The 27,734-nt window shown below is 34.1% G+C and overlaps 1 protein-coding gene across 2 annotated transcripts in view; it reads right to left on the bottom strand.

The window, feature by feature from the left end:
* Nucleotides 1-27,734, bottom strand: part of wge (BAH domain and coiled-coil containing protein winged eye) — a 264,314-nt gene that overhangs the window by 62,198 nt on the left and 174,382 nt on the right. For both annotated transcript variants that reach the window (XM_088224224.1, XM_088224225.1), the window contains exon 3: nucleotides 2,580-2,678. The gene's annotated coding sequence lies outside the window, so the exon portion shown is untranslated. The remainder of the gene's footprint in view (nucleotides 1-2,579; nucleotides 2,679-27,734) is intronic.

Below are 27,734 nucleotides of genomic sequence, written 5' to 3'. Positions count from 1 at the left end.
AATGAAAACACATAATCACATTATATGTATGTGTAAATAAAATAGCTAATTTGTTTCATTGACAACGATTCTCTACCGTTGGCAAAAAATAAATTAACTGACATTGCCCCTTAGTAGATCCATCATTATAAAATGTATTTTTTATTGTAACAAAACTATAATGAATATTTTCAGTCTTTTGTTGATATGTATTCAACGAATAAAAACGTATGTATTTTCATAATATGAAAAACGGTGAAACAAAGGATAAGTGAACCCGCGGTATGAGCAAAAAGAACGACAGTATAAAGTTTTACGACAGCGATCGGTCGCGATGTCCAAAACTTCAAACGTCAAAACGATTCGCGGTTGCTTCGCTCATTTATCCGGGTAGCATAACCTCCGAGAAGATGTGTAGTAATTCCATCGCGGAGAGGCGGCCGTCTAACCACACTGGGCGGGAGCGGGAGTGGGAGGGGGAGGGTGGGCGAGGCGCCTGCGCACGGACCAGCCCACTCGTGCGCTCCAAGGTCAACCGGTCACTCATACATACAAACACAGTCACCGACACAGACTAAATAACCGTGATAGCGACGATGCATTGTGTGGTATCATTTTGTATGCTTATCTGGATATTTAATTATTGAGCAACGTGCCACTAAATCGAGCGTTGTTAATAAAAACGATAACAACTCACAGCTAGTAGTTTATACCATTAAAATAATTTTGTCACGAAGTGCCTATTTTCTATAAACGACTCACGACAAAAACGTTCCGCGAGAGAAAATGGAAAAAAATCAAACAAACGTGTGTAGAGACCTAAACAACACAACATCAGAGTAAATTTATAGAATTCAGTTAGTAACAAAATATGTCAAGTATCCCTTTAACTTATGTGTTCCTAGTAGTTTTGTTCAATTTAATAGTTCCAAATACAATTTCAAATGCTCGCGTTTTTGCGCAGTTAAGATGCTATGAATTAATTGAGTAATTTGTAAAATAATATGAGAATATTAATTCGTTGGTAGTAAAAATTGTGTCCGTTTGTTACCATTTTGATTTACTTTGGGTGCTCATTTTTATATTTGGAAAAAACCGGACTCAACTTTTGTTAACACCTTAATAGGGTCAAAGCACCAATGAATGACCGTTTAAGGTTCAGCTTGTAGTGAAATCCGCATTAAAGGTATACATTTCATTATTTAAGCGTACAAAATAAAAGAAAACAATAAAAAACACATTAATTTTTCCAAGTACTTTTACTTTTTTATTGAAATACGAGTATTACAATTATAATTGATATTACTCTAAAAAAATAGCAGAATCAATAGTGAATGACCACTACTACCCCAGTAAAAATAATACTTAGATTAAGTTACATCATAACACCCTAACACATTAGAATATATATGGATATATTCAAACAATTGTATAAGAAATAGCATCAAATAAAACACTTACCACACCTTTCCTTATAAAAACACTATCAATCTCAGAACAATAACGGGAAGACGACGCACTATTACCTTTTGACAACTCACAGTTCAAAACTGATAAATTTGTTTCTTACCAAAAGATGTGTCCGCCTACTGCTTTTGTCATAGTTTCTAGTATTAAAAGTTGTTTGACTGGACACATGTAGCAATTCTTATTATATTGTGTTTTACTAACCAATGGTCATTTACTGGGGGGTGGTCATTTACTGGTGCTTTGACCCTACTTGTTATTTGATAGGATATAAAATATTTAGTCTAAGCTTTGACAAATGAATAGTTATGTTCTGAAACCGGTCTGCTTTTACACAATCTAAATACGTAGTTATATTATTTTAGTTGGAATATGCTTACTAAAAAATAATTTAAAGATAATATCAAATTGTTGGCGATACTCATATAAATGTTGGGTAGGCAGTGTGGTAATCTGCAATGCTGTCCTATTCGTCCGCAAGAAATGCTATTGACGATTGACACAGGGCATAACAACCCAACAAATAATAATAATAATAAAGAACTAACAGGAACCAATAAGCCCGGAATCAGAAATTAAAGCTAATACTGGAAGAACCAATACAAAAAATGGGCCTTTTGAATACGTGTTATTAGTTGTGTACAGCAACAACATCAAATGGCCCTGCATTTCTAGCATTTTAGAAGAATTATATTTATGATTTTTGTGTCCAGACGGATGAAGAATACAGTTATGTGTGAGAAATAGAACCAAAACCCTGGACGAGTGTTTCCGACTCGATGGCTGCTCTCAGATAAAAGTCTTAAATAAGGAAATCGATTGGAGATAATCCGCCTCGTTGTGAAGTAATTGGCGTGTACGGCTACCATTCTTGAGATTCTGGGTTCTATTCCTGACAGGGTGGACGTTAAATTTTATTTTCTTAGGGTGGTTTTACACAGTGATATTTTACCGTTCCTGGAACGGAACCTGAAGCGTAATACGTTCCCTTCCACGTAGTAAACGCGATCGATATGGGTTGCAATTGCAATTATAGTGCAGTACCCTATGCACCACTGGGTGCGGAAAGGGGGTTGATGATGATGATATGTAGGATTTAGATAATGATGTATTATATATGCATTGAGGCGTACCTTTATAGGCGTGCGTGGCGCTGCTCGAGGCAGAAGCGACTCTGTGGGCAGCCTGGGGGGCGGGCGGGAACAGCGAGTACACGCCATACCGCCCACCGCCTGGAAAATAAAATATCAACATTAATACCGCATACTCATTACTCATTTATCTATGTAAATTGCGATAGCTGAAAAATAATGCCGTTGCACCAATGACAAAGGCTCGGGGCTGTAAACAAATGCATAAAAACCATAGCTCCATAAAATATGCACGGCTGATAGATGTATCAGTGCACTCAAATTATGCCTATATAAATAGACCGTTAACTCTTGTGTGACTGTGATGTCACACTAGTCTACATACGATACGATACGAGACTTGATATATATCTCTATTTAAAAAAAATATGAAGTATATTTTCACACCGGATTCGGAAAGTAAAATTTGTATAACTATGCTGGATTTTGCGAAGAATAAATGTGACGCCACATACAGCAATAAATCTGTAAAGTAGAGAGCACGTAGAACTCGTAACAAGGAAGACAGAGACCCTGTTCTGTAGCTGGTGTTTGTGTAAAATAGATTCAGTCGGTTATTGACAGTGATGGGGGATGCACGAATGTAAGAGATGACCGGTATTTATTATATTAATGATTTTAAATATATTTTGTTGTATACCATTATTTTATTGCCCTTGTTTGTCTTTGCTACATAATTTTACGTTATTATTATTCAGTTTCTTGCACATATGTTTCTTCATATAACTATTGTAAGTAGCTTAGGCCGTGTATATAATAAATATAAATAAAAATATGTGTAAATTGTAACTGTTTTCAATTTTAATTGGTTTACGAACAGATTTAATTTTAAGTATCACAACCCATAAGTTGTGTTAACAAAATAATTTTACTTCTGATTTCTGTGTTATTCCTAATTTTCTGTAACGTCATGTTTTGAGCAAGAACTCGACGCTATAATTTGAATAATTTTTTTGAACTGGTATTATCTTAGAGTATATACATATCTATACTCTAAGGGTAAAATTGCGTACCTACAACAACCAAGAATTAATGATCACTCGATTAAAAAGATACAGGCAGGGCAAAATAGCGAGAGACCGTAAAACTAAAATTGTTTTTTGAAAATTTGAATGTGACAAGGTAGATTTTCTTTGGTTATATTTTTACTCAGTCATCGTACGGGCGCGGTAAAAATGTTGTGGTGACATGGCCGATTTTGAACCTAAGGACAAAGTTCTCTAACCTAACGCGTCTTAACTCGATATCTATTCAAAACTCTAGAAAACTTTGGGGCTGTTGCGCAAAAGGCAACATTGTTTTTCTTTGCGAGATATTGTTTTGTTGCGAGAAAAGACGATAAAAAGGAACGAGGTTTATTGTTTCAACAGTATGTCGTCAATTTCGATTCGTTTTTTTCTATCCTCAATCCTCAACAGAGGCGTGTTGTATTCAATTTAAAATGGTTACTCGTATAAGAATTGACGTGTACAAACGAACTAAATTAATACATTGTCTCGAGATCGTCAAACGGCCTGTTCATCGCGACCAACGTAACGGTTTACTGTATATTGTATAAGTTTCTAAGAGCTTCTTCCGAAGAGGCCAAGCACAGAAGGTTCAATGGAAAAATCAACATAATTTTGCGCCAAGTCATCTTTGCCGTGCTCGAAGTCTCTTCAGAACGTTGCCCACATTTAATCTGCCTCCATCGATATCTGCATACACGAATGCTGTAAACCTTTGACAATATTATTTAATGGCCCATTCTCTGCCATTTTTAAAACTTTTTTATGCTCGTCCATAAAAGCAAACGCAAATCTTTGAATTTTTAATGTGAGAAAAATTCGCGAAGTCCAAAACCACGATGCATCGGCTCGTCGCTCGGTCGTAAAGCCGGACATAATAAGCGATTGATTGTCGAGGCTCGAATGGTACAAAGAGTTTTAGTTGTTCTGCGCTCGGAACAAAAAATAAACTATAGTCCTTAAAATATAGCTTGATTAGAATGACAGCTGTCAAACTAATCTCATAAGTGATGGGAAATTACTGATCACTGATCACCGATCAAATCGATTTTATCAGTTATTTCATGCAATCATAAAACTCTGTTTCCGAAAATTGATATAAAAAACGAAAAAACAGCCTATTAAAGTGTGTTTAACACAATTATTCACCAAAAAACAAGACAATTATATTTTTTTCATAAACAACATCAAATGAATTATTTTTTTATTTGATCAATTTGTCCCATCTAACGTTTTTGCAAATGATGGAATCTTGTAAGAACGTCGTTAATAATTAGGTTTATTTTAGTTTTTTTTTAGTTTTAAAGCTAATTTTATATATTAATGTTGATTTATGTGTCAAGCATTGTATTCAAAAAATAAATGAACACGCCAGAAACGAATGATTTTTCGTGTGTCAATATAAATATCTCCTTTGACGTTTACTACAAAGTTATGTCGTCACATTTTCTGACAAATGTCATTCTAATCAAGCTATATTTTAAGGACTATAGGCACATCTTCTAAGTCTGACATTATTAACTTCCTGCAAAAATATTTGTAAAAAAGCAGACCCGATCTGTTCTTCCGTTGCGGGTATTTTTTGCACAATGTCTGAGATGTACGTTAAGAGGATATGTAGTGGCAGGGCAATTTTATTTATTTATTTTATAGAAACATACAGTCATCAATGACTCAATTACATATTAAAGATAAGGTTAAAATACAGACCAGGTAAATATCTAAATCATAATTAAATATACTAAATTATGGGACCTTCTTAAATGTGTGCATGTATATATATATGTAAGAGGTTGTGCTCGAGTGTATTTGCATGCGCGCGCATCATTAAAAAGCAAGTGGGAGCGTATCGCAGCCAGATAGAATAAGTCATTTGATGAATAGGTATTTGAACATAGTTTTTCAGTCACTATAACGCAGACGCCTCCTCGATACTGTGCGAAAAAGACAGCTGCATGTCCGGACTGATTATGCCTGACCGAATGACAAAATTTAGGTCTCCTATTACCGATTTCCGCACCCCAAAAGAAAATCGATATTAACAAATCACAACAGGGATGGAGAATACCTTAAATAAGGGAATATGGAAGTCTAGGCATTTACAGGGCTTGTGACCTGTCATTGGCTGGTTTAAGTGGCTACTTTACACACTGTGTAACATTCACCATTTTGCCTATGTTTGAACATCCATATTTTTTGTTGTGAAGATATTCATCTGACTGAATTATTTCACATACTAGGCAACGCCTGAAATCAATTTTTCAATTTCTATTTCAATCTAGTGTAGGGTTGCCATTCGTCCCGATATATCGGGACTGTCACCGTTATTGAGCCTTCTGTCCCGACGTCCCGATGAAACGTATAATGTCCCAATTTAAACTTACACAGTGCATCGCTGTTAATCAATAAAAATCACAGCCGTACAGACAATGAATGTGAAAATAAGGTGGCACATCTTTCAGCAATTGGTATATCTTAAGAACTTTATAGAAGCTGAACTTGCCTCGATGTAGTGAAAGTTGATAGGTTCTGCGAAAGAAAAATGTTTTTTTTTTTGATTTTTGAAATTGAGCGAGTATTTTATTTCCATTCCTGCTCATAAAACCATGGTGGAAAAAGTTATATCATTGATTGGCCCAGTAAAAAGGACCGATAAAAAATATATTTTTATTTTTATTATTTAACTTTTGACATGTTATTTGTACATTGGCGGGCTTATTGCCAAATGGCAATTTCTTCCAACCAACCAATAAAATAAAAGTTTTATTTTTATAATTCAAGTTACAGAACATATTCAATAGAAAAAAAAATTAAAAAGCTAAAGATATATTAAAATAGAAATAAACGTATTTGTTTATAAATTACCTTAAACCAAAAGTATTACTCAATGGAAAAAGGAAAAAAGAGGAAAGAGGAAAGGAGGAAAGGAGGAAAGATTAAGGAAGAGAAAGGAGATGTTTCTTCAGACGTGATTTAAACAGAGATAATGTAGTAACATCTTTGATGGTGGGTGGGAGATGATTCCACAGTCGAGCCGCATGGACACTATATGAGTTAGAGAAGAAAGAGGAATTGTGGATGGGTATTAAGAGGGTGCCTTGAGAATTAGAACGAAGAGGTAAACCATGAACTGATAAGCGTTGAAATTTTTCACGCAGGTATATAGGAGCGTTAGGACTATGAAGTACATTGAACAGAAGTGAGAGGGAGTGGTAGTCTCTCCGCTGTCTAAATATCGTCTGCTGCCAGGGACTGTATGATCAATATTGCAGTAATATGTTAATTTGGAATTCCAGAACGTCCCGATCAGACCCGAGCAAAATATGGCTACCCTACTATAGTGCCATATCCAGGGACAAAAAAACAAGAATACGTTTGTATGGAGAAAAGTCAGACCGCGTTTCCTCTAAAGGAAGTCTCCGAGTTACTACATTTCCTTTAGACAAGTACGATTACTCACATAACTTACAAGTTATGTAGGTACATTGCGTATTTTAGTTCTAAAACTATTTATTTCCATTGTTCGAGATGGCCGATAAACGATCAAGCGAGAAGTGTAAATGTTCTGCATTTATAATAGTCATCATCATCAAACCCTTATCCGCATCCGGCGGTGCATAGGGCACTGCATTGCTAAATAAAATGCAGCGTGTATCGATCATCCGGTACAGGAAGGTAAGGTGATCGGCCTTACGTTTGAAGTGCTAGTCCAGAGACAATGAAATACTACAGTGGAAAATCAGCATAAAAAATATTTCACATCAACCCTGCCGGAAATCGAAATCGAGACTTCGAGCATGAAAGGCGAACGCGCTAACCACTGTGCTTTTCTCCACTCGATTTTCTTTGTTGGGATTTTTACCTGAGAGCAGCCATCGAGACAAAACACTCGTCCAGGATTCTGATTATATTTCGCGCAAAGAATTGAAGGTGTCCCTCGAATAAGGGTCTATATGCAAAAGAAAATTTTACCGGAGAGGATAAAATCGATTCATAAAGTAATGAATAACTATTTTAGGTTTTATTTATGTTTGTATCGGCACACTTTATTATTTTAAACACATTTAACATTATAAACCATTATAGATAAACCATTCCTTAAAATGTTAGGAAGTAAAACCAACTTGATAACTTGTCAAAATGAATACGAAAATCTTTTCCCGATGTGTAAAGTTTTGACGGTACAGAATATGATATACTATCGCCTGGTAACAGAGGACTTCATGGATTACTATAAAACGCCAATATCACATAAGCACGAAACGCGCCAAAAAGCGAGAGGAAATTTCATAGAAAGAAGAGCCATAAATGCGTATGGAGAGAGGACCAGGGCGTATATACTCCCTCGCATAGTAAAGAGACTCCCGGACGAAATAAATAATAGTGATATGTATAAAAACAAAGTAAAATTGGTCTTTTCAATCAATCTTTTCTTAAATTCTAAGTTTAGTGGGTAAAAAAAAAAAATATATAAAAAAATGGGGAAACCAAACAATTTAAAACAGTGTCAAAAAAAGTGTTTTTTTTTAATACTTATTTATATATTTCGTTATCAAAAAATACTTGATTTACTTGTATTTAATTTTTTTAAACTTTTATTTTATTGATATTTTAAAGATTTTTTAAAAATATTTTATGTAAACATTATTATATTGTGTTATAAAAATGTTTAAAGAGAGAAATCCCTGCAAAAAAACTGCTTTTGCAGTTTGGCGGGAATTAATAAAATTGTTAAGAATTAAAAAAAAGAAAAAAAAAGATATTATAAAAATACCCAGATTCTAAAGAAAAAAATAGTCTTTAGGACAAACATAGGTTTCTCAATAATGTTTTCGTACATTAACTTGCCAATCAATAGTAATCTTCCGTTTTCTCTGTTTATTGACAGTTTTAAGAGCAGCTTTAGAAAGTGCAACATTCGCGTCTTAATATCAATCCATAGAATTTTGATATACGAGTACATGTATAGACCCTTATCATTATGTAACCAATTTTTCAAAATAAATAGGGAAATATCACGTTTGTTTACATTTTTAAAGTAATAAAGGTCTATGAAATACTGCCCAGTAAAAAAAATATTTTTTGATAATTATTAGTAACATAAAAAATACTTTAAATTTGGAATTTGGAATTCCCGTGAAAACGGTCATTCCATTGGCCACGCCCCTAATACGGCACGATTCATGTTTATTTGTTCCTGGCCATTAAAATTTGTTAAGAACAATATCACGAATCTTGACGTCACAACAATCGAGGCCAAATACGTCGCATTTTTCCAACAACGTATTTTTATAAAAAAAATTGTTTACATTTATGTATGAAAACATTTCTCCACAATATCCATATTGATTCTGAAAATACAATTAAATATTCTAAATCCATTTCATATGTTTTTATCGGTATTCGTAGTATGTGATATTTCCTTATTGTGATATAAAAAAACATATTATGTAAATGAACGCAATGCTACACAGACCAGTTTGAAATAATATAAGCACTTTTTGTTGCATGTATTATATAGACCATTATTCGAGGGACACCTTCAATTGTATTCTTCATCCCCCGGACACACAAGAAATTTATAGTAAATACTTAAATTATAAAAACTACGAATCTGTGTTATATTCGAATGTATTTTAACCACCAAAGAAAATATTTTGCGTGTGTTTTCTGCGGGTAAAGATTAAATATCATGTTTGTGGTCAAACATTTGTTTGTGGCGAAGGTTTTCAGCGGTTAAAATTGTAATGTCTCGAAATACGCTGGTTAATCAATTCACAATTCCAACAGCACAATAAGTAATGCTGTTTGCTGAAATCGGAACACCGGCAGTGGTCGCCCGAACAAATATTTCACGCGACGCCGGCCGACACGAGCATGGTGGGCAGAATCAAAGGACAGAAGAAGAAGAAGAAGAAGAAGAAGAAGAAGGCAGTTCAGAAGCTCGGAATGCAACAGCGGAAAAAGTACCAAGAAAATAATACAACTAGATATCGCTAGCCCAAAGCGACAGTGAGATAATCCAAATATTTTCGATTTTGAGATACACATTCAGAGTGGCGGGAGAAGGGGTTAAAAATTGGACGGTCATTTCTTTTGCTAAATAGGTACATGTGTATTTTAAAATACACGAATATATTTATGTCAATATAGATTTTTCCAATATGATACACAAATTTACAAAATACCCAACATGGCGAGTGCACTTTATCTTGGCTCAAAGAGTGTCTTAAAAGGGTCTTAATTCGAAAAACATATTTTACTGTCAACTGCCGTCATCGTAATCTCATAAATAAAAAATACTAGTGCATTTAACTTTTCAAACACAAAAAAAATACAAAAAATTTACGGAATTTAAATTTTACTAGTCAATATGAGTTTAGTGCTTACGAAACGGGCCCCTAACAAACACTAGGTAATTGGACACGTGCAAGAAACAATATATTCTAATAATATTAATTCACAAAGTTAATTTCAATCTTGTAAAAAGGGACGAGAAAATATAAGCTTATGTTAATCCTTTCCATTAAGAATTCGTCCTTCAAGTGTGAAATACATAGGAATTCATGTATCATCGTATCTCTTCCAGTCTAGACCAACGCCAATATCATATTATTATTATCAATCTTATTCTTATCTTCCTCGATTCATATTGTTATCTCCCGGGACAACGCCCGCGATCGAACTAATTTTGGGCGAAATGTTCCGATGTTCATGTACTCTTTCTTTCTCATGAGAAAATCTTTGGAACAGTTATAGAAATGCCCCGCGCATTCGACATAACATGAATATTTGACGGTGCGCGTGCTTAATAGTGTTCTAGATAACACCTATAAAAACATGAAGATGAATAGGTCCTTATATATTAAAATGAATGTTTTTTTTAAATATTATAAAACCTAATGGCATTATTATTTTATTTTTTTTATTTATTTACAATTTTAAAAAACTCGTTAGGGTTACATTAGAAATTTTATATTGTCTAGTCATTGACAAATTTTGGGGGGTCATTGACCCAATAAGCATTAGGGAACGCCGAAACTGCACATGCAGTTATGTTTTTAAATAATGTTTAACATGTTTTTCAATAATAAAATATGGAAGTTAGATATTTAACCTATGTGAAAATATAGTATTGATAATCTACTTCAAATAGTTTAATTCAGTTAGACCCTTTGCACACTTCAAAGTCAGATTGTTTCAGAATATGTTTTGATTCGTATCGTTAATTGTAGTGCTTTCACACTTATAGATTATGCCGACAGGATATAGTCTAAGCTTATAACCGAGTTACACCGTTTAAACCCGCGCTGTGCCAGCGGGTGCCTTGCAAGACATCGGACCTTCCCAGAGTTTTTCTGAGATATCTCACTGTTGCTTTGGTCTAACGATATGAAACTCAGCTTCCCGCTTCTTATGTTGACACTACAATATGAATACCGTAATTTTACTAAGCAACTACCAAACCAAAGATCTCGGGTTTATTTTAAAACTAATTTCATGTTTAAGTTCCATATTACTAGTGTTGTGTGTAGATACATATAGTAAGGTACTTAGGAATTCTAGATCTTTCAATAATCATCATCATTCCATGTCCGCTCCCTAGTTGGACCATATGATATCCACAAAGAGCCTCCATGCATCACTGTCGGCTGCTCCTGTCAACTCCCTTGCGTCCTGCCAAGTCAGGTTCTCGTCCCGAAGTTCTGACATAAACTGCCAAAGAACTGTCAGCAGTGGACGTCTAGGACGTCGAGAACCAGATGCCTTGTAAAGTAGGCAAGTGTGGTTAAGGGTCTCAGGAGGCATTCGCAGTATATGGCCTAGCCAATCGTATCGCCTCCGCTTGACGACAGTAGTCACCGGAGTTTGCTGCGTCCGTTCTTTTATTACCTCATTCCACACAAAAAGTCAAACCACCGCACACCCAAGATTCATCTGAGACACCTATTCTCAAAAGTCAGAATTTTGACAGCCTTCATACTATCGAATGTGGCGCCTGCTACTCCTAACTGCTAACCGCTCTCCCAGTTCTTTTTGAAAGCTGACATTTTCTGTAACATATACTCCCAGGTATTTGAAACTCTCGACCCTTTCGGTGATTTGGTTTGACAGAGTCAAGGATTTTGAGCATCGAGGCACGAAGTATTACACAGTACGTGGGTTTTAGAAATATTGATTTTTAAACCCATGCATGCGGAGTACCTATTTCAATGATACAACTGCAATACGCACATCGTACGATAAACTTGTTCGCAACGTACTAGAATACTGTTCCATAATTTGGGACCCTTCGAAGTCAAACCACATCCTTAAAATAGAGAAGCACATTAACATAGAGTTGTAACATTAGAACGCGCAGTATGTTTCTACAGCTTGGAGATGAGCGTTTAGGTGTCAGAAATTTATTGAACGACTAATAAGTGTATAAAAGCCAGATGTTCAAGAACTCAAATGTGGCAAGCACTTTTAAATTGCGGAGCAATGATGCGTAGGTGTGTGGAACCATCGATGGGTAATTGATTTTCTTCGCTTCGCCTGGAAGATTTAGTTAGCGAAACAGGAAAGAGGCAATATAGTGTCGTCTTCTTTCGTACCAGTGGCGTTTTTATTTTGTTTATTCCGGGTAATTTTTTTAGGGCTATTTTATTTAAAAATCACCTCAAGGGCGCTGTACGATAAACATTCCAACACATCTTGCAGCTGCAGAGCGCACGGACGTTTAAAAATCTAGCCCCCGTTTACATTTTACAAAACAAATACTTTTAATAAAAAAAAATAAACGTTTACAGGTAGAATCTAGATTACAACATGTCCTGCAGCTACAGGACGCATCGGCGGTTGGAAATCTAGACCCTATTTACTCTTGAAGTTTAAGTTAGAAATAATTTTAAAGTGAATCTAATTCACATAATATGCAAGCTAATATTATCAAATATTTTGCAGCCATAAAGCGCATGGACAAATAGAATTCTAGCAATATAAACATGATTTCAAAAAGTTTACAAAAAATAAAATATATTGAGCAAAGTAGTATGTTTGACAAGTGCGCATGAAATGATACAACGACACAAAAAGTAAACAGAAAAAAAACTAACAAATAGAGCGTTCCTTTTTATAATATTATGGTTTACGACAAAAGCAATGACCTATAACCAAAGGTCATCAAATGTAGGTAGTGCGTCCAGTATCTTCGCTTATTTATTGCATCTGGCTGACAGCTAGGACTGCGTGGTCCCAAAAAGAGTTTAGCAGATAGGTTACATAGGGGGCACCCTATTTGAAGAAAATATTTAATTGAATGCAATATTCGGAAGAAAAAAACTGCATCAAACATCCGTCACAGTCATTAGCATAATAAGCTGAAGAATTCGAAATAGGTAAAAATGAAGACCACGAAATTTTGAATACACAACTGTGTAATTGTATGATAAAAAAATACACGGAATTTGTGAAGACACATTAAAAAAATCTTGATTTATTCCTTAATAATAATAGTGTCCCCTTCAAAGTTATCACCATCGGAGATAATACACACATGACAGCGTTTTTTCCGATCTTCGAAACATTTCTAGAACGCAATTTTTAGTATGGACTTCAGTTCCGTCAGCAATTCGGTCTTTATCTCCTCTATGGTCGCGAAACGTCATCCTTTCATAATCCTCTTCATCTTTGTGAAAAGGATAAAGTCGCGGGGGACCAAATCAGGTAAATGAAATCAGCATCAATGCGGTCTGGTTTATTTAAATCAAAAAGTAGCAAACGAGCCGCGAGGCATGAGCGGGTGTCTCATTTTCGCTCTGGAATAATCTTAAAAATTCGCCGATAACACCAAAACGCGTCTAACTAGTTTGTCTGATAAAAACCAACTGCGCGTTCGAAATAGCGGGAAATGACAAATTAATCAAAAACACATGTACCAATCCAAGAAAAAAATAAGCTCCTAAAATAGAAATTACGCATTTAAATTCGAAATCTAAATATTTCGTGTATTTTTTTATGAAACCTTATAATTATTTTATAATTTTATAATGAAAGATATTGAAAGGCGGGTGAGTGCCGGGAACAGAGTGAACGGTGCACTTAAATCAACCTTGACAAATAAATGTTTGTCCCAAGAGGTAAAATTAGCAGTTCACAATGGAGTCCTGGTCCCGATCCTGATGTATGGGAGCGATGTATGGACTTGAAAAAACATGGATGAAAGTAGGCTGAATGCTGTCGAAATGCGATCTCTCAGGCGAATGTGTGGTAAAACTATGTACGATAGATGCACAAATGTTGAGATCCGTACATTATGTAAGGCTGAGATAAGCATTATCGACAAAGTCAAGAAAGGAGCTCTACATTGGTTTGGACATGTAGAGCGAATGGACGGCGAAAGAACGGCTTAAAATATTTACAATGCGAATGTTGATGGATGCAGAAATAGAGGAAGACCGAAAAAGTTATAGCATGACAAAATCCAACAAATACTTGAAGATGGACATGTTAAAAGTCGGAATAATCGGCGCGCGTGCATGGGAAGATTTATGAATGTAGAGGAAGCGAGATCTGTGTGCAAAAATAGTGATGTGGCGTTCTTTTCTCTCTGCCCACCCTTGCGGGGAAACGGCGTGATTGTTTGTTTGTTTGTGTTAATAGAATCTATCATTCGCCAATCTTCCTGTTAACGAACATACATATTTGATTTCTTTTGTATCTTGAAAATGTTGAGTTCGTTAAATTCAATCACAAAGCAATGGCTCGCTCGAAAATAACCAATATAATACTACTTTACCAACCCACTACAAATGCTTGTTTATTAAATAAGATAAGCTAACCTGGTAGAAGGAAATGGAAACCAGCAAAATGGGTGACACACTATCGTTTTGTTCATGTGGATTGAGTAACAGATACAAATCAAGTGCGTGAACATTTAAATAAAAGGAAATATTTTTTATACTTATAGTCCTTAAAATATAGCTTGATTAGAAGACAGCTGTCAAACTAATTTCATTCGTGATGGGAAATTACTGATCACTGATCAAATCGATTTTATCAGTTATTTCATGCAATCATGAAACTCTGTTTCCGAAAATTGATATAAAAAACGCAAAAACAAGCCTGTTATAGTGTGTTAAACACAATTATTCACCAAAAAATGAGACATTTATACTTTTTCATGAACATCAAATATATTATTTTTTTATTCCATCAATTTACATTGATCAATTTTCCCATCTCTAACTTTTTTGCAAAATGTTGTAACCTTGTAAGAACATCGTTAATAATTAGGTTTATTTTAGTTTTTTTTTAGTTTTAAAGCTGATTTTATATATAAATGTTGATTTATGTTTCAAGCATTGTAATAAAAAAATAAATGAACACGCCAGATACAAATGATTATTCGTGTGTCAATATAAATAACTCCTTTGACGTTACTACAAAGTTATGTCGTCACTTTTTCTGACAACTGTTATTCTAATCATGTTACATTTTAAGGACTACAGTCATAGTCTTTTAAAATTTGTCGGGCAAGAGGCAAGACGTGGTTTGAGTTTCTTCGGATGAACCGCCACTGGTGTGATAGGTGAGTAGATAGGAAGAAGCCCCGGAGCCAAACTGGAAACTGGTTTACGACGCCTCTCCAGATTAAAGTAATACTGTGGAATTAACTGGATGTCTAGACGCCCTGATTTTATTTGGGAACCTAAAACTGGGACGCTGGAAAGTGAAAGTTGTCAAAGGTGTGAGTCAGTTTCATCCAGAAAAGAACGAAGGTAGGCGAAGTCCAACACCAAAAACTTTGGTATGTAAATAATATATACCTGCGTCTAATGCCCTCCTATATTATCGGATTATGGACCAACTATGGCTTCTAATATGGACTTGTTGAAAAGTCGTGACCGGGCAATTAGAAACACAATACCGAGCTGAAAAAATGTTTAAAAAATAAAAGAAGTCATAGATAAACTGGCTTTTTTAAAGACTGAAAAAAAAACTGATTCCCGATAAAAAATGCAAGACTGAATAATACTTACAAAGCCATCCGTTTTTTACTAATTGAAAAATTGGCAGATCAATGACCTCGGTAAACCTAATTGAGTGGCATTCAATGGACATTGACAGACAAATAAATTATTCTAAGAATTAAGTAAAATTGTTTTAGCACTGGAATTAAGGCGACTAATTGGATTTTAATCTAAATTTACTTTAGTCAACAGAAGCACAATAAATCTTAAGGATACAAGACTACAAATATTCACCAACGTATAAAAACATGGGAGGTTTTTCTTAACCTGATTTGTTCTACCGCACATGGTTGACAGACTATATCTAATGACACGATACAGGTCAATTTTGATTAGAAGCAATGATGAATGGTTAAAATGAAATACGTCAACTACACAAAATAATAAATAACTTATAATTAATGAATGATCATAATGAGCGCGAAATAGGATTTTGATTTTCCGTTTGATAAATAAATATAATGATTTACAAAACAGTGGAAAAAATCATTAAAAATATGTCTAATACTTACATAATACAAAGATATTTCTGATTCCGCAAGAATATCAGAAAATGCATAATTTTATAAGCGTAAGTTTTTTTAAATTAAATTTTGCTTAAAGGAATATACAGGGTGTTCATTAAACCCTGTCACATCCGAAACCACGATAATCAGTTTGAGCAAGAAGACATATTGGCACATTAAATAATTTTTTAGAAGGAATATTTTTTTTTTTAAATAAATCAAAAAAAGCAAATAGTTGCTTACTTCTGCAAGGGAGAAACGAGGAGGGGGGAGTCTGATATTGCGCCGCGCTCTCCTCACTTCTCCCCTGCAGAAGTAAGCAACCATTTGTTTTTTTTAATATTTTATTTTTTAAAAAAAATCTTGGTTCTAAATATATTTTTTAATATGCTAATATGTCTTCTTGCCCATACAGATCATTGTGGTTTCGGATATGACAGGGTTTAAAGAACACCTGTATATTAAAGATAATACTTTATATATTTTTAATCAACTTAAAATCTTGTTTACATGCATCAAAAACTTATTACATTTACAACAAGCTAAACATTAGAAACTTGAATAAATGTTTTTTTTTTTTTTCTAAAATTGCAATTTCTACAAACAAATTGATTTCTTTTATCACGTAGCCGTAAAAATAAGCAGAATGACATCAAATAACTCTACAATATATCATATTAACAAATGAATTATAAAAAGTATTATGATACGAATGATAATTCTAGCGAAAAAGTCATTATATTAAAATCTATTAAGGTATAACACCTATCTATACTACAAAAAATATAGATTTGCCTATAAGGAATAGATACAAAATACAATTGAAAGAGATGCTGATAAAACTTGCAGAAAGGAAAATACGTAAGCTAGTGAACTTAAAAGTGCTGCGGTACATATATCACAAATTATAATAAACAAAATCTAGAAGTTTTATAAAAAAAATGCAGTAAAATAGTAAACTATTGGCTACAGTAAAAAGAGAGCAGTTTATTGTCTCAACGGGGAACACGTGAACTGGACGAATCTAAGGTCAGTAATTCTGAGCACTAGGTTTAAAACGTTATCATCATACAGCCATTAATCTGTCCACTGCTGAACATAAGGATTCCCCATATTCCTCAATATATTCCTGGCTTGCGCTTTCTGCGTCCAGTCACCACCAGTCCACTAAATATCATCAGATCATCGTGTTGGGGGTCTCCTTCCACTTCTTTTATCTTCGCGAGGTCTCTACTCGACTACCCTGTTAGTCCATCTTTGGTATTTAAGTCTGGCAACATATCCCGCAAATAACCGTCTAAGCTTAGCCACCCTTTCGACGAAGTCCGTTACTCTCGATCTTCAACGTATCTTGGTGTTTCTTTTCCGGTCTGAGTGTTTTGTATGTAGCATGGCTGTTTAATGTTTTCTCTGTACAAGTAATATACAAGACCCAAAATAATGGTGGTACGGCATATTATCAATATAGATGATTTTATTTTCTTGCGGATAAGTACGTATTTAGCCTTTCGGCGTTAATGGCGAGGAAACATCCGAAAGCCCCGCTTAAAACTATTTAACTAAGATAGTTTTCTTGCAAACCCGTTTACGCGAGGAGTTTTACTCTCGGAGACAGTATTCGAAAGATTACTGCAGATGTCGGTAATTTCCGCTTCAGAAACTAGATCTTTCAACTCAATTTCGCCAATTTTGCATACCTAGTGGTCGTTCCGGATGAATTATATGCAATTGGCTTCCGGTAATTTTGAACTTTCTTTGCGATCGTGAGTGGTGCTATAACCATAGCCGGGTCGTTGATAATTTGATTTGATAAACTTTAATGAAATTCGGTAATAGAGAATCACGAAACGTTTAACTCGATTATTCGGCAAGTTATTTACAAAGCTAACGCAAATGATTCTAAAAAGTAGTAAAATTATCCGATCTATAGTACTCGCATTTTTTGCTAATGAGATCGATTGCTTACAATGAAAGTAATATTACTTCCTCTTTAATATTATTTGCAATATCAAACCAAAACAAATAGATTATAAGTTACCTTTGCTTTTGAATAGATGCTGTATGATCTATAATAATGTAACTTTGATGTAAAGTTATTTTTAAGTTATTAAATGCATGAATGATTTCGTTTGTTGATTTTTTAGCGGTTAACGCGGAAACTCGAATAAGGAATCTATATTACCGATACCAAAATTACGAGTAATCTGAAACGTGGATTTATTTACTGGTTTTAGATTAAAGTTTCTAATTGAAATTATACGGTTTTACTAAAATTGTTTAAATATTATTAAAATTTGGATTAATTTCATTGCAGCATTTTCTTATATCTGTGGACATAAGACCACTGAATTCTGATAGTCTTTTTTTAAATCATCTGGATCCTGGGTGTGCCAAAAGCCAGTGGACCTTAGATTACAGTGCACGGGTGTTCTCGAAGGAAAATGTTTCGGGATGGAGGGTACGAAGCGGACTACGCAAGCGGCCTAGAGCGGGCGCAGTACTGACCGTCAGGGGAGGCGGGCGGGCCCGGGGGCAGGGGAGGGGGCAGCCACGGCGCGCGGGGCCCCCCTCCTACACCCACACCTGTAAACACAACACCAACACACGTGAGACACACACAAGCGTGATCAAAATATGTAGTCCAATCTAGCTGAAAAAGAGCGAGAAAAGAAACAGAACGAAAAAAAACAAGACTCGGTGACATATCGCAAAGTTTGAGCAAAATATGAGAAGGGATCCGTAAAAAAGTACTCGAAACATCAACATTTATCCAAAATACCCGAAGCTCCAAATGCGTACATGGTACATAAGACCACCGATCAAACTGATGACTTGGTATAAAAAGTGACAATTTATGGGAATCAAAATGACAAGACCAGTTTCTACGATCATCATTTTTGGCATGCGTTCATTGGAATAAGTTTAGTCAGCTAACAATAAAGGTATAGCTTAAAAGTTAATTCACTCTACGTAAGAGTAAAAAATAAAGTACCGTATACACGTGGACAATACAATATTGTTCTGTCTCAGGATCCGACTTATTGTCTACGCGTAAATAGCAATTTGGAAGACAGGACATTGTTCCGAAGCATTGTCACAGAGATATACGGGCAGGTTATCTCTGTGGAAACGTCTTAACATGTTGTAATTTCTCTCTGTATACGAAGTCTTCATTGTTATATTCTCACATGTAAAAAAAAATATATATATATATACTGTTGGTGTCCTCGGCACGGGTACCATTAGTGAGGTTACATTACATTTTTTATTTTTTATACTGTGATAAAAATGAATAAATAAAATAAATGAATGATATTTTCCTATTCACACGTATTTGTGTATAAAACGTAAAACATTTAGCCAGCCTCGACACTTTTTGAGCCTGACCTGGTGTGGTATTCTGAACGAAAAAGCGCGCGTAGAAAACGCATTATAAACGCTTACTTACGTACTAAATACACGCCGACAGAGCGGTTTCTTCGTGCGCAATTTCGTTCAGAATACCAGCCCTGATTACTAAGTCCGGCTACGCCCCAGGTAAGAACATACGCATATTTTAAGTCCTAGTGTAAAAACTGATTTGCTTATTAAGATAAAACTCGTTTTAACGAATACAAAACTATCAAAACATTGAAATTATCAACACGAAAAAAGTATTTTCAAGTTTCAACCGCGGATTTTATTTGGTTTTTTTTTTTAATTCGTACTTATAATGGTTAACATAAAAGGACATTCTTGAATTAATGCTAATTTCGACTTACCTTGGCTCTCTAAGTATAGTGGGTAATTTAATTTAATACGCAAAAAAGTACAAATTTTAGGTTGTGCTGAATATGTAAAAATACGTGTTTTGCATAAGCTGTGTCTAATTGGAATTTATCTATACAGCATCTAAGTAATACGAAACCGGTTAAGATTTACTGCCCAACTTTAATGATCACGTTTTATCAAAATTTAAACTAAGCACAAAAGATAAATGAAAAAACTATGGAAAAAATGTCGGAAAACTAGGTCGAGGACTAGTTACTGCCGAGCAATGGAGCGAGTACAATCAGGAAATGTTGATTCCCTTAGTAATTTTTAGTTTAATCTAAAAATTTTATACTATATTCAAGTATCCATAAATACAAAGGGCAATGTTCGTATGTGTGTCCTCGATAGACTAAATAACTACTGGACCGATTTACGCGTGTTTTTTTGCATATTGATAGGCTTTGTCCTGGGTATTTTTATAGATCTTAAAACTTTAATCCGTGATGTAAAAAAAAGTCAGGAGCGTAAATGATTTATTCATCGTTTAACGGGGCTGCATTCGACGAGAATGCATGTACTAAAAAATGGGAGGATTTTATGTTCCGTGTAAAAAGTTTGCATTTGAATGTTTTAACAAACAACATGTATTTATTTTAACACTTTATATTTTACTATTATTTTGTTGATTTTAATGATACCACTATTTTGTATATTTGATTATGTGTGATTCTTAATTTGTATAATTTATATTTTAAAAATTATTTCTGAATTTCAGCCCTGAAGATGGACACTGCAATGTGCTCCGAAACGTCGGCAATACAAAGCCCACAAACACGGCATAATAACCCAGAAAAACACTATCTGTATTCTGAAGGCCGTGAAAACCTACGAACCTTGATTAACATAGGATATAAAAGTAAGAGTATATACTCAAATCTAGCAACAGCAAAGTATCGCCGGATTCAGCTCGTTATTTACAAATGTCATTAGCTGCCTATGATGTGTAAATTACATTTAACTTCAATTTTTACTTGAATAATAAGTTTTTCTGGGTTTGGTCACGCCTTGTCATTTTTAGTCTTTCTCGTTTTCTGCATTCATCAACATTCGCGTCGTGAATCTTTTAAGCGTTCGCATTGACCACGCTTGCCTACTTATAAGGCATGCATCAGGTTCTCGACGTCCCGGACGTCCGCTGTTGACTGCGCGTCGGCAGTTTATATCGAAACCACAGGACGCAAACCTGACTTACGCATAGCTGCATATCTAGATGCATAGCTGACAGAGATGCCTGGATGCTCTTTGTTGACATCATAAGCTCCAACTAGGAATCGGACATTGAATGATGATGATAATTCGTTTTTGGAACTACCTACATCACTCTTGTAGTTACTAGGCGTATCATATAAATAGTTAATAACCGTTATTATATAATACTTGGTGTACTTCCACTTATTTATTTGACCCATTAGCGCTTTCACCCTCTAACGGGGATCTTCAGACTTGTAAATTTATACATACATTTTATTTAAATAAAAGTTAGTTTTTACCCAGCTTCGCTCGCGTAGTATTGGGGAGAAATTAGTTCAGTAATTAATTGTCGTTTAGCAATAAGAATTTTTTCGATGGAATGATATATTTTTTCGGAATAGAAAGTAGCTTGTATCGATTGCCGGTCTTCCAACTATCGCTTTGAAAAAAATACGACGGTCCGTTAGTCTATGGCGACGTAGCATCATTATTATTTTCACAAATTCAAATTCCGCTACAAAACCAAAACGAAAAGCAAATCAAACTAACCAAACATAAGGTAAGTCAATTGAACAATAATTATAGAAATAATTCATTTCAAAATTATTCTTTTTGACATCCCACCTTACCACCTACTCATTGTAGAATGAAAAAATGTTGCTCATTGCTGCTATATTTCATTGTATTTTCTATTAATTTTGGGGTGAAAAGTAAGTAGCCTATTTCACTTTTCATCTCTCCGGCTATCCCTATGCAAAAAAATACGTCAAGCGGTCGCTCCGCTGCGATGGAAACACCAACACACTTTTGCATTTACAATATAAGTATGGATTGCATAAAATTAAACATTCCGATTGAAGTGCTAAACTATAAATGTTTGATGAAGCAGTTAAAATTAATATGTATTAGTGATAGAAGGGAAATTTCAGATTGAGTGCTGCTTTTCAAGTTATTAAATAATGTTCTTGACAGTCCCGAACTTTTAAATTGTGTGAATTTTTACGTGAGACAGCGTGGGACGAGACAAAATACTTCTTTTTCTGTTGATTTGCATAGTTCAATCTATACTAAATACTCACCTATTCCACGACTCCACATGTTAGGAAACAAACACGGAAACTTAGATTTATTTAATTTATCTTTATACAAATTAAAATCCTTACTTTTTAATCACTTCTTTTCTAAATTATAAAAATGTACTAAGTGTTATACTTGTTTTACAGTTCATACTATGATACATCGCCTTTGTTACTTCGATACTTTTTATATTAAAACTCTTTATTTATTGTTTATTTGCTGCATACCTATGTTATAATTTCTTATTTGATTTTCCTTTATTGTTTCTTTATTTTCTGCTGATTTTATTTTATGTATCTATATTTTCTATACTTGTGTACAGATTTTTTGTTTCATTATAATTGATTTTCAATATTATTTTGTACTTTGTCAAAGGCGTAAGCCGTTGAAATAAATAAATAAAATAAAATGAATGGAATTCCATCAACAACAAAAAAAATGTCAATAAACAACATAAATCTAATAAGTAATCGCTGTTACGATTTTATTAAATATTTTGTTGTCATGTAATATTTAAAAAAAAAATAAGGTACAATAAATTGCAAATACATATTTTTTGAAATTCCATATTGATTTTTATACAACCTAAACACCTTTGTTTTTTTTTTACTGTACTTTTACTACATGGTGTTACGTAAGACGTTATATATTATATTATTTAAATTTTGATACATTACTCGTGTTTGTTTCAAATATATCTTCAGTACAGAGAATGTAATGTGCCGTATATATATAATATGTTGATTCAAAAGTTTTTTAAAGAGGGTCCGAAGTACTGACCCTGAGGGACCCACGAGCAATTTCGGTACAGTATAATTTCCTTTTTAAGTAGATCAGATAATAAGAGTACTGCGATGGCGTAATCAGTTTTATTCGCAAATTGTTCGCGCAAACCAGTTTGGTTTTGGGCTGGTTGGTCGCTCGGATGCGCCTTTGTGGTGGAAATTTGACTCAAAAACAAGTTTTTCAAAACGTCAAGGTACACGCCATCATCTAAAAATAATTGGCAACCATTGGTAGCGGCAATAAAAACGGTTTACAGTCGTGATGTTCGTTTAATAAGCGGTAACTTTTTTTCTATTACGAACAGAAGCTTGCGAAATGGCTCGACACGTCGTCATTAGAGACGAGACTTGTATGTAGGTACTGCGAGAGTGGTGATTGGGAATTGTCGCTATAAAACAATTTGAATCGAGACATTAAATTTTATCAGATTTGACGAAGACGTAGATATTCTTTATGCACTTGTATGGAATATATATTACACGAATCTTTGGTGGACCGTTGATTGAAACTGGGGGTGTGAGAGCTCTCGCCCCCTTCCTAGAAGTCCGATAATTTAAGGACTCGGGCTTAGAGGAGGATATTTAGCAATGGATATAAAAGCACACACCCTCCATTCGGTAGCCCAGCTCTACAAACACTTAAGGCTTAGAGGACAAGAATTAATTTACGGGGACCCGAAACAATTTTTTTTTTACATTTTTTTTGCACCACAACAGACCAGGAGGCCCAATTACAGCGGTGAATTACATCACAGAGCACCCAGGCTTGAGAAAAAATCACATTTTAATTTTTGTGTTCTCACCGGGAATCGAACCCGGAACCTTCCGTGCGTTAGTCAAGCATCTTGACCACTACACCACGGAGGCCGCCAATAGACAATAGATCAACGCAGGGTAGAAGTGACGTCAGGAGCTTCTTTAGCACTGACTCATCTACAAGAATAAGATTATGGAAGGCATTGAGGGATTATGCGTTCTCAAGAAGTAACAAATCGTGGGTATACAAGGAAAACCGGTTAACTACGTTTTTGGCATATTTGAATTATGAATACAATTAACTTTAAACTTTTATCCTCTATCTACAGGTATAATCGGTTAAATTATTTTACCGCCATTAACTGTGTTACAGACAATTGTAGAGCGAGTAAAAACGTATATATAGCATTTCTTCTCAAATCTTTAGAAAGAAAATCACTTAAATGATTTTAAGTGATTACTTTTCAATTGAAGTTTATGTGTTCAATAATGAAAAACAAGGAAACAAGAAAACAAGAAAAGATGGTTAAGTGTCTTGGTCTGGATTTCGTTACTAAAACAATGTCACATCCAGTTTTTATTACAAGTAAAAACAACTACTATGTAAGTTTAGCTAGTTTTCATTGCATTAAAAATATCTGCCTTAATGAAACCTTACTACAGCGAAAAACTGTGTTAAAAAAGACTTGTTAAGTTATGCAAAACAGGAGTTATTCCCGAAGAATTCCACCATTGGTAAAAGAGTCTTTCCACTTCCGCTGATGTGATAGATGCTTTATCTGAAGATAAAGAAAATGTTGAATTTAATACAACTCAAATTCTGTTAGACAATGTCGCCGGCTAACTCAACCAGCACAAATTTCTTCACAAGGAAAATCAGCTAAATGCGGATTTTATTTTTCTTATCTTATGTATGAAAATATATTTCATAATTAATAAACAATAAGTATTAAAAAAAACAAAACTTAATTTTTAGTGAACAACCAAACTTCAATTTACGCAAAACTGGTTCATTGCAGTTAGCCGGTTTTACTTGTATACCCACGATATGATTGAAAAAAATACATTAATTCTCATTTTGTATTTCTGATTTACTATATATGTACATATGTTGTCGGCCTCGTGGTGAAGTGGTCAGCGCGTTTGTCTATCATGCAAGAGGTCTCAGTTCGATTCCCGGCATCGTTTAGATGAAATATTTATTTGAAAATGTGTTTTTACACAAGAATATTTCATAGTGCCTGGACTGGCACCTGAACCGTAAGACTGATCATCTTAACTTCATGTAACAAAAATGATCAAGATAAAGGTGTGCCAATGCAGTTCCCTATGCACCAATGATGATGATTATCAATCACAAATAAACAAAAAGCACACGCTGACTTTACTAACCAGACGACACATAACATGACTTGGCCTTATAATATGTTTATATAACCGTAACGGGTTTTAAAAATTATAAACATATTTACAAATAAATAAAAAAGCATAGTGTAAAATAATAATAATTTGAAGAGTGATCTTTCAAATAGTCCTTAGACAAAATTTATGATTTTCAAAATAAAATTGCCATTGTAATCACAGTAAAAAGCTGCGTAAATAGCAAGAAAATTTGTTCAACGTCACTAAATCCGGTACTACAAAGCTTTAAAATTTCACATATTTTCTTAAAATGCCTTAAAAAATCCGTATTTTATTGAGAATGTCGATGATGACAACTCACCAAAGTGTATTTAAGTTACGTGATTGCATGACTCGAGTTTAAAATCACGTCACATAAAAAAACACTTGATCTGATAAATACGGACAAAACTCATATAACAGTTTTTCTATAAACGATTTTTTTTACTTGAGCCACTTCGATCAATCTGTAATTTAATTTAATTTAAAAATTCATTTTTTTATATACTTACGGAACTTGACGAACGACACCGCTTCGAATTATAAATGTGATTAATATATTAAGCGATAGCCTATAATTTTGAAAATGCGGTTAGAATTGTTAAGAATTGAGTAGGGTAAAGTTGAGTAAGGTTAGTTCTAAATGCCATAAGGAAAAAAAATAATTTAAAGATATTGATTATGCACAATAACGCCTCCTGGAATGTTATTAATCAAACAGGTAAAAGAACGCAACCGTTATAGATCGAATTATAAAAATATTATTATGATTAGGACCGGTTTATTTTAAGGCCCGAGGCGACATATTATTTTGATAGAAACTCAATATCTCATCATTTAATTTATCATTTTTGTGAAAGATTTATGGATATTTAACAGGAAATCAAAGGGATTTTTACATAAGCAAGATCTCAATAAAGCCGGAAGAAAAGTTTATTAATTTATTTATTTTTGGTACAATAACAAAATACTCGTACTAGCAACACTCACAGACACTTAACAAAATATAACTGGGCCAGCAATTCTTTATAAATCGTTTAAGTGTGCAAATCAAAAAATTAATTAAAAAATATATAAAAAAAAATATATATATATGTATATAAAGTCTCTTTTTTTGGAAAGTTACAGTGATAACATTTACTAGATGTGTAAAAGTAGATATGTATAGAATTTTTAAAAAACATGTACCTTTTATGAAATTTATTAATAAAAAAAATATCTTACAAAAAAATTTGAGAAAGAAACATAAAAATATGAAGAAAATAAAAGCAAAAGGAAGGTATAAAAAATTATCTATGGCGAACATTAATTAAACCAAAATAACAATATTTTTTAGCAGTGTCTTTGAGTAACTTGTTTTTTGTGTAAATTCTGTCTTCACATGCAAAATATTTTAAAGTAGAAAAAATATTAAATTTAACGTCCAGTGGGTATTTACAAGGACTTTACATTACACGGTGCTTTAGTAAACATTCAAGAATATAGTTATAATCATTGATATAACATTGAGTAAGAGAGGGCTAGTCGTGAATGAAAGAGGGAGAGATATGGTTACAGTTGAATTTGATTCCGTGATCGCATGAATAAGGCGACTTGTTAACGGATAAATCAAGACTGGGATATTTGTTGGCAGACCTAAGGATTCTAGGCAAACCGAGTTCTATTTACGATATCTCTTTATTGTCTTTTAACTCCGATGCCCAATGAAGACGATCTGCCACATACCGATAATCGATGAATAAAAGTGATTTCAAACATGTTTATCACTCAGCGGCTAGTTTATTATACAGAGGGTTCTTTAAACCCTGTCACATCCAAAACCACGTTGATCGGTTTGTGCAAGAAAACATATTAGCATATTTTAAAAAACATTTAGAACAGAGATTTTTTTTAAAAATAAAATATTTTAAAAACAAATAGTTGCTTACTTCTGCAGGGGAGAAGTGAGGAGAGTGCGGCGCAGTATCAGACTATCCCCCCTTCCCCCTCCTCGTTTTACCCTTGCAGAAGTAAACAACCATTTGTTTTTTTTTAAATATTTTATTTTTTTTAAATCTTATTCATTCTAAAAAAATATTTTAATGTACCAATATGTCTTCTTGCTCATACTGATCACCGTGGTTTCGAATGTGACAGGGTTTATGGAACACCCTGTATATTGTATACATGTTTATCACTCGACGGCTAGTTTATTTATTTTTAAAATCACCAGGGTAAACATTTTCGATAAAATTTTAAACGAAAGGTCAGTTGAACGGATTCTGTCAAAAGTGTAATCAAGCTAATTTTCAAATTGTGATTTCTTTGTTTTTTTTTTAAAAAGATTTGAAGTCATTAACTCTCGCAACCTTCGTCTTTTACCGCAACTTTCACTATTATATAAAAAGATGTTAAACTTATATTATATAAAAAGTATTATGAAAAGATGTTTATCGCAGGAGGCTAAACTAGCAGTTCACAACGGAGTTCTAGAGCCAACTCTAATGTAAAGGAGCGAAGTATGGAATTGGAAAAATGATGAAAGTAGGTTGAATGCTGTCGAAATGCGATCCCTCGAGCGAATGTGTGGTAAAACGATGTATGATAG

This window comes from Micrasema longulum, unplaced genomic scaffold (genome assembly GCF_059751315.1).
Source record: "Micrasema longulum isolate JH-2025_06_02 unplaced genomic scaffold, ASM5975131v1 h1tg000273l, whole genome shotgun sequence".
NCBI classification, from domain to species: Eukaryota; Metazoa; Arthropoda; class Insecta; order Trichoptera; family Brachycentridae; genus Micrasema; species Micrasema longulum.
This window is presented reverse-complemented; position numbering and strand designations above follow the sequence as displayed.